This window comes from Pinus tabuliformis, chromosome 4_1 (genome assembly GCF_031772625.1).
Source record: "Pinus tabuliformis cultivar Carrire ecotype Pingquan chromosome 4_1, CPIR1, whole genome shotgun sequence".
NCBI lineage: Eukaryota > Viridiplantae > Streptophyta > Pinopsida > Pinales > Pinaceae > Pinus > Pinus tabuliformis.
In genome coordinates this window covers 527532486-527540849 of record NC_142303.1, presented here as the reverse complement: position 1 = coordinate 527540849, position 8364 = coordinate 527532486, and positions in this window count along the sequence as shown.

The following is an 8364-nucleotide window of genomic DNA, read 5'->3' as shown; positions in this document are numbered from 1 at the left end:
ACGGATTTCGGGTAGATAGATGCCCAAAAGATAGCCCATAAAACAGACCCGAAAAACTATAGAGCGGCGGTTTAAGCCACCCATCGGGTCCGATTGGAATTTTAGAGGGTGAGCATGTTGTGGGCCCGCAATCAACTCAAAACCGTCAGATCGGCGAGGACTAGATCGCACGGGAGTCGGGTTATTAAACTAATTGAGATTTAATACAGAAATCAGACCCGAAATCTCATAGAAAGTGGTTTCGATTTCTCATCAGGTCCGAAAGGTTTTTAAGGAGTGGGCTTGTTGGTTCACCCGAAATCGATCTTGGCCGTTGGATCTTCGAGGGCTGGATCGCTAGTTCTTCGGCTAGCAAGTCACTCTCTGCTGATTTGTTGGCCATTGGTTTCTGTGGATCATACATTTTTGTGGGCCCTCCTCATTAAGGAGTGACGGGCTCTTTGTTGTGCAAGACTTTCGAGGTTTAGCGAACCCGAAAGTGCATTAACACTTTCCATTTTATCTTTCGGGTTAAGAAGGAAAGAAGGCTTTCTATTGCGTAGCTTGTAGAATGAGCAGTGCATTGGTGGTGTATGCACTGGTTTTGTAGTTTTGTTTGAATCAGGGATGTTGCTCTTGGCTCCGCCTTTCAAAGTGTACATTATGTATTTTTTTTCTTGATTAATGGAAGGCCCCACTCTTACCAGATCAAGAAAATATATATAAACTGTGGGTGTCACTTCTAGAAGAATACGAGGATCAAGCAGAAATGATCTTAGCCATTGATTAGCTTCTAATCTAAGTCGTTGAATGTCAACGAGAATATTATTTAAGGAAGCTTGAGGGTCATTTGGAAAACATACCGAAAGAGATCAAGAAGATTGAATTTCTTAGAGAGGGCAGCATTGCAGTTGCTAGAGTGATCGAAGTGATCTTTTGCAGTGAGGGGTAGAGATGGTATCCGGAAGAGGGAAGTTTTCTTGGGCTGGAGAGTACAAGGCAAAGAAGGCAGAACGACATCAGAGAGAGGCAGACGCTAGCCCATGCAGAGTTGACGCAATGGTAGCGCAAGCCTTAGAGGGAATCGAATTCCTGCTGAGGAAGTCGAGTTTCAGAAGTAGGGAGCCGGGGTGTGAGACTAGGAGGCAGAGATTCTGATTTTCCAGCCAGTAAACGGTCCGGAGAAGGAGCGGCGTGATACCCAGCAGGGGTGACGCAGGCACTGTGTGAGGCTTACGCAATTCTACGCAAAGGGTACACAGAGGCTCCAATTCAGCGTGATCAGACTCAGATTCTCCCAATGACAGGGTGAGAGCACTTCACCATTCGTTTTGTCCAGTTTCTCTCTGTATCGAATTGCTAGTTGAGCATCCAAGAATTATACTCAGATTTACTACTAAATATTAATAAAAACCTTAGATCTGTTGCACCATTTTTCCCACATTGGGTTTTTCTGGGGACATTTGTTCAAAAATAACAGTGTTATTGTGTTGTATTTTCTTTCTTGCTCAGTCTCTTGTTTACGCATATAAATTAATTAAGTGAAGGTTGCAGTGTATGTATTTCAATATTATTCATAGGAAATGCAAATAACTTGTTCATGTAAATCTAACAAGTAGGAGAAATATCACCAGTTGTTGCAGTAGGGATTCCGGTTTTGGGATTTTCACATGGTATCGGAGCTGCAAGTGGAACAAGAAGAGCAATGCCAGAAAACCCAAGAAGAGCAGAAGTGGGAAATCGAAAAAGTTGCAGGAGGCAACAATCGAAACCCTAAAGGGTTTCCACAGTAATAGCTGGAGGGTTGATCTTTGAGGCAGTCTCTCTATGTGTGAGTCAACAGAAAGGAAGGACTCCCAGTTCGAAAGCTTATCGGGGCAAAGGGAGCAGTGTTGAAGCCTCAACGTAAGGAGAAGCTGGTGGGACGTTATTTTTCCGCAGGCAGATTGTTGGGTTGAAATACGTCATAAGAGAGAAGAGAAGCACAGTGAGGGAATTTTTCCTCAGTAAGACTTCCCTTCAAGAAGTCTACTTTCTTATTAGCTAAGCAACAGCAGTAAGAACTAGAGAGGAGATTTTCGACATTTGTGGCAGAGATGGCAACCAGTGGATTGAGGGATTAGGATAGGTTAGGTGGAGCATCCAACTATGTCATCTAGAATGCAAGGATGGCATTCCTTCTAGATGAGCATGCCCTCAAGACATATGTCGACAACGTGGTGGTTGTACCTGCAAATGCAGATCCGTTGAAGAAGTACCGAGCTGAGATGGTGAAGGCGAAAAGAATGATCCTCGACGGAGTGAAGGATCATGTGGTATGTCACATCGCTAGCAGAGAGACTTCTAAGGAGATGTGGGACGCATTGTCTACGTTGTATCAGGGATTTCCGAACAGCGGAAGATGCACTTGGAGAAGAAGCTGAGATATGCTCAGATGCAGAAGGGAGAGTGTGTGGATCCATTCCTCACGAAGCTTCAGGAGACTCGTGATGAGTTATCTGCAGTGGGGTCTACACCTCAAGGCTCTGTGATGGTGAGACTAGTCCTAAACTCAATCTTAGAAGAGTGGTAAATCTTTGTCTAGAACATCCTGGGCAGGCCAGCTTTGCTACACTGGGATAATATGTGGGCAGCTCTCAAGCAAGAAGAACTGAGGAGAGATCTAGTCAAGTGCAAGCTTGACAGAAGCAGCAGTAGTGGCTTGAAGCCCAAAGAGGAGGAAAATGCAGCCCTTGCATCTAAGGGGCAGCAAGAGCAGCGGAGACATAAGACGTCTCGAAGATAAAGTGCTTCAAGTTGGTGAGATGGGTCACTATGCAACTCAGTGTCCTCTCAGGAAAAAGGAAAAAGATGAGAAGCGCGATCTGAAGGCTATGCCCGCAAAGATTGAGGAGGAGTTCGCCATGACAACCAAGATACCTGCCAGGAGGAGGTGGGCTGATTTGGAGTTGTAGTTCGAAAGAGTTACAGATGGGCAAGATTCTTGAGGAGCCCACCTCTAGGATCATATCTTTGCTACAGGAGCCCAAATCAGAAGTAGCAGGATTGACTAGTGTCAGATGGTGTCAAGGAGTGTCGAGAATACAGTTACAGTAGCTAGGAGCGCCAGAGACTAAACATCATAGAGCAGAGTTGGCAGCAGTGTAGATGGCACAAAGCAGAGGTCAGCAGCAACACAGTAGATTCAAAGGGTCAGCGCAGAGACTAGCAACAGTCAGGTTCCAGCATTCACATGGTATCATACTAAACATAGTTAGTTCAGTAAATTTGGGATATTTTTCCGTTGTTAATGGAATAGCAGCAACAGTTTGTAGTGCAGTGGCAGTTGGCAGGGCCAGTGCCAGCGGCCAGCACAGATGCAGAATTTCAGAGGGAGTTGCAATACAGATGTAGTTTTGAGAGTCGCAGGATCAACAGCAGTACAGATGTAGCATTTGCGCAGTGATTGGTGGACAACATGTCAGACATCAGCAGCGCAGAGGACAATGTTATGAAGTCAGGGTGATGCTTCAGTCGGAGCATTGCAAGAGCACATTGCTTGCTAAGAGGGAGTGTTGATTTCTAGTAGCATCAGATGTGCTCTAAGTCTCAAATTTTGCAGGGAGGCTTGGGCACATGTTTTCCAAAGAACTCAAAAAGCATTTTGGAAAATTCCACATGGAGACAATTTTATTAAAATAATTAATTATTTTTAATGGGACCCTAAGTCTAAACTTAGAAAATAAAATAATTAAAGGGTATTAATATAAACTGTGGGTGTAACTTCTAGAAGAAGACGAGGATCAAACAGAAATGATCTTAGCCATTGATTAGATCTAATCTGGGTCGTTGAATGTCAACAAGAAGATTATTTAAGGAAGCTTGAGGTTCATTTGGAAAACACACCGAGAGAGATCAAGAAGATCGAATTTCTCAGAGAGGGCAGTGCAGCAGTTGCTAGAGGAGTGATCGAAGTGATCTTTTGCAGTGAGGGGCAGAGATAGTATCCGGAAGAGGGAAGTTTTCCTAGGTCGGAAAGTACAAGGCAGAGAGGGCAGAACGACATCCAGAGAGAAGCAAACACTGGCCCATGCAGAGATGATGCAGTGGCAACGAGGCCTTAAAGGAGATCGAGTTCCTACTGAGGATATCGAGTTTCAGAAGCCGGGAGCCGGGGTGTGAGACCGGGAGGTAGAGATTCGGATTATCCAGCCAGCAAAGAGTCTAGAGAAGGAGCAGCGTGATACCCAGCAAGGGTGACGTAGGGACTGTGTGAGGCTTACGCAGTTCTATGCAAAGACTACACAGAGGGTATGCAGAGGCTCCAGTTTAGCATTATCAAACTCAGATTCTCCCAGTGACAAGGTGAGAGCATTTCACCATTCATTTTGTCCAGATTCTCTCTATATCTGATTGCTAGTTGAGCATCCGATTGTACTCAGATTTACTATTGCATAATAATAAAACCCTCAGATTTGTTGCACCGTTTTTCCCACATTGGGTTTTTCCAGAGACATTTTACAAAACTAACGTGTTAGTGTTGTATTTTCTTCTTGCTTAGTCTCTTGCCGCATATAAATTAATTAAGCGAAGGCTGCAGTGTATGTATTTCAATATTTTCCATAGGAAACTGCAAATAATTTGTTCCTGTCTAAGTCACCGATTCGTCCTAAACCCCCTGCGAATCCCGAATCCGGCGAATCCGACACAATTCGGTTGATTCGGTCCAAAACACAGGACACGACGGTCCGTTTCGCCGAGGGCGTGTCGCGATTTTAAGACACGTGTCCGGTTTATCCAGGACTCACTAACTCCGCAATGAAAAGGGCAGTTTGCTATTAAAATTGATTTGCAAGTGATTTGTGCTGCAAGTGATTTGTGCTATTGGAGCAAGGAGAAAAGCATGGCAGCTTCATGATCAGTCAAGGCTAGTATTGATGCTAGTAATGTTAAATCTTAAGTAAAAGTGACATTCTCCTTAATCTTCATTTCATCCTTTACTTACACAGAGGATGTTTGAGAGTGGTTCCGGCCTCATGGATTTCAGGAGAAAGTAGAATTTTAGATTTCATTCAAATCCAGTATACAAATCAGTTTTCAGGATTTTAGGATTGGGGATTGCAATGTTTCCATTGAATTTTGTCAGTATTAGGGTATGGAACTCGTATTCAACAAGAGCACCAAACCAATTTCTGAATATGTCCATCCCGCTCCCTTTTTCGATCTGACTCTTTCTCTCCCGCACTCCCAAGTAACATTTCCTGATGATTTCTAGGACACCACTGTTGAGTTGGCATTGGCCAACATGATCATGATCAGTGCAGAGCCTGTTAGATTTGATGACTTAGAGGGGTCAACCTACATACCAGCAGATGCAAAGGCGACTAAATACAGCGTAGTAGGAGGATGTAGAGGAAGCAATGCCATGATGATTTACAGTATGCTGATTCTGATGCTGATTGATGCCCTTCAGGCTTGTATACCTGTTGGTATATTTCTATACTTTTGCCATTGGCATTGCACAACACTTTGTAACACAATTTGATGACTTAATGAGTGTTTGTCATGTGTTTATCTTACTATGTAGTTGTAAGTTGTCTTTCAGTTATGAATTATTAATCATGATTTAAATTTTTAATAGATTTCATTTATGTGACAGTACCACTGACATTATTTGAATTTTGATAATGTCTATGCATGCTAAAAGCTAAAGATGAAGATCTTTGAAACAATAAATTTGTATCATTAATTAAAATTTGTGTAAGAAATAGATAATATCAATTTTTACTATATATGTATATTTCAAATATATAAATATTAATAAAATAATATATAACGTGTCCTGTTCCAAGGGTCAGCGTGTCCGAATCTGACACCTAATATCCTACGTGTCCTGAATCCCGTTCAGGTGACTTAGTATCCAAAATCCAACAAGTAGGAGAAATATCATCAGTTGCTACAATAAGGACTCCGGTTTAGGAATTTTCACAACATCCGCATATCTCCCAGCCACTCGACACCATTCTCCGCTGCATCCCTTGTTGCTCCATCTTCCCCACACACTCCACCGACCCGTCCGTTGTCTGCCTTGTTAATTTCCCTGTTCGTCTTCCTTTAAATTTCGTCTGTCTCAATTAAGACCCATATATTAAACATTAGACATTATATAATTTGTTTAAATTCCTCCAGCTCCAATTACATTTATATATATTGAGACCAATATATAAACATACATTATATAGTCAAAAATATTGTAAAAATTAATTAATTATATAATTTCTTATTGTATAATTAATTAATGTTTAAATAATTATTTAAAAAGAAAAAAGAAAAAAAAAAAAAATATTTCAAAAAAATTATTATTTAAAAAAAAAATTAGGTCAATTTAACCAAAAAAAAAGGGAGGTTACGTTGGATAAGTATACTCCACCTCACACCCGCTCAATGGCTTCATCAATGTCGATGGTCGATTTCAATAAAAGATTGTTAGACCTTGAGACTAAGGTGACCAGATAGGGCGACAAAATCGAGGCACTGCAGGATACAACAAAGAGAATAGAGAGTTAGCTTGAGGAGAACAAGAATGAATTTAAAAGGGATCAGGCAGACCTTTCAAGTAAGGTGGATCAAGCAATGGTGATGTTGACCTGTATTTGTAAGTTTGTAATAATATGAAGATTGTGCCCGATCAAATACCCCAGAATAATGAGGCTACTCAACATCTCAATTCTCCAGATTCGTCAAAATCATCATTCACATGAGAAACCCGAGTCTCCAAAGACATCTTCCACGCTTAATCAAGAAAATAGTAACACAAATGTTCAAAATAGGCAGCTCTGGAATCCCTACACCAATATGCCATTTTCAAATCAACACCCCTTCTTCGCCCTGTCGATAGCTACATATCAACGAAGAGAAAAACTTGAGCTATCCAAATTTGACAGTAACGAAAAATACAGCGTTGCTTAGTTCAATAAAGTAGAAGAATATTTTGAGATTTACGGTATTGACAATGATGACGAAAAGATCAAGCATGCTTCCATGCAAATGGAAGGCGAACCATATAATTGGTATATGTTGTGGATAAAGACAACACTTGCTATCAGTTGGAGGAAATTCAAAAATGTGTTCTTTAAAAGGTTCCAAGGTTCTTCTCAGCACTCACCAGATTGCAACAAAAAGGAGATGTGGACGAATACACTCAAGAATGGGAAACTTTGGCCACACGAGTACCTGGATTATCATGAACTCGTCTGATTCAATCATACATCACAGGACTTAAACCCTATATCCAGGCTGAGCTTGAGCTTCATCACATCACTTCTATAGAGGTAGACAGACAAAAGGCAAAAGCTACTAAAAAGAAGCATGAAAAAATGCAATGCCCTAAGGTTGAAAGAGTATATTGGAGATGAAGATTTTCCCAAGTTGCGAACACGGATAACACAAAATATGTTCCACCACATCTTCGTGATGGAGAAAAAACTAACATGGAAATGCAAAGAATGAAAGAGGGCAAGTGCAAACGTTGTGGCGAAAAATGGGAGCCTAAACATATGTGTGCTAAAGGAAAAGAGACCAAGAACTTGTATAAATGTGAAGCAACTAATGATTCAGACATTGATGAATCAAACGTAGAAATTGAAGATTCCCCAGAATTCTCTCCAGAACTAGATGACGAGAGCATTCCACAAGTATCATTATCAGCTATTATAGGTATATCACAGCCCCAGACATTAAAATTAAAAGGACATATCAAAAAGAATAATGTAATGGTTCTTGATCAATACCAGTAGCACCCACAATTTTTTGGACTCGACCATGGTGAAGAGACTCAACATTTTCACATGTCCCATGTCCAACATGAATGTTATGGTAGTTGACAGTAAGAAAATTGAAAATGTAGGGAAATGCCATAAATTCAAATTGTAGATTCAAGACTTTAATTTAGAATCTTCATTCTACGTTGTACCATTAGGAGTAGTGGATGTGATCTTAGGTATCCAATGGCTACAAACTATTGGTACTTACTCTACCAACCATCAAAAGCAATTTATAAAATTTAAATGGGAAGGGCAGAAATACAAGTTATATGGGTTCCAGCCATAGTATTCAAAACCGGCCTAGCTAACCGGTTACCGATCTAGCCGACCGGTTAGCAGGCCCACCGGTTGGAACCAGTCAAAAAACCCGATCAGACACCCTCTGTGGCAAAAAAAGGCAACTAACCAGTCCTAACCAGCCAGTTAGGAGGCAAGCCCACCGTGAGCCTAGTCAACGTGTTTTTCAATGTGTTTCAAGGGTTTTGGAGGGAAACTAAGGGTGCTTTCCCTCCAAAAACACCCTCCCCAAGCCGTTAAGAGGCCCCTCTCCCTCTCATTTGTCTCACACATCTGATTTGGAGTG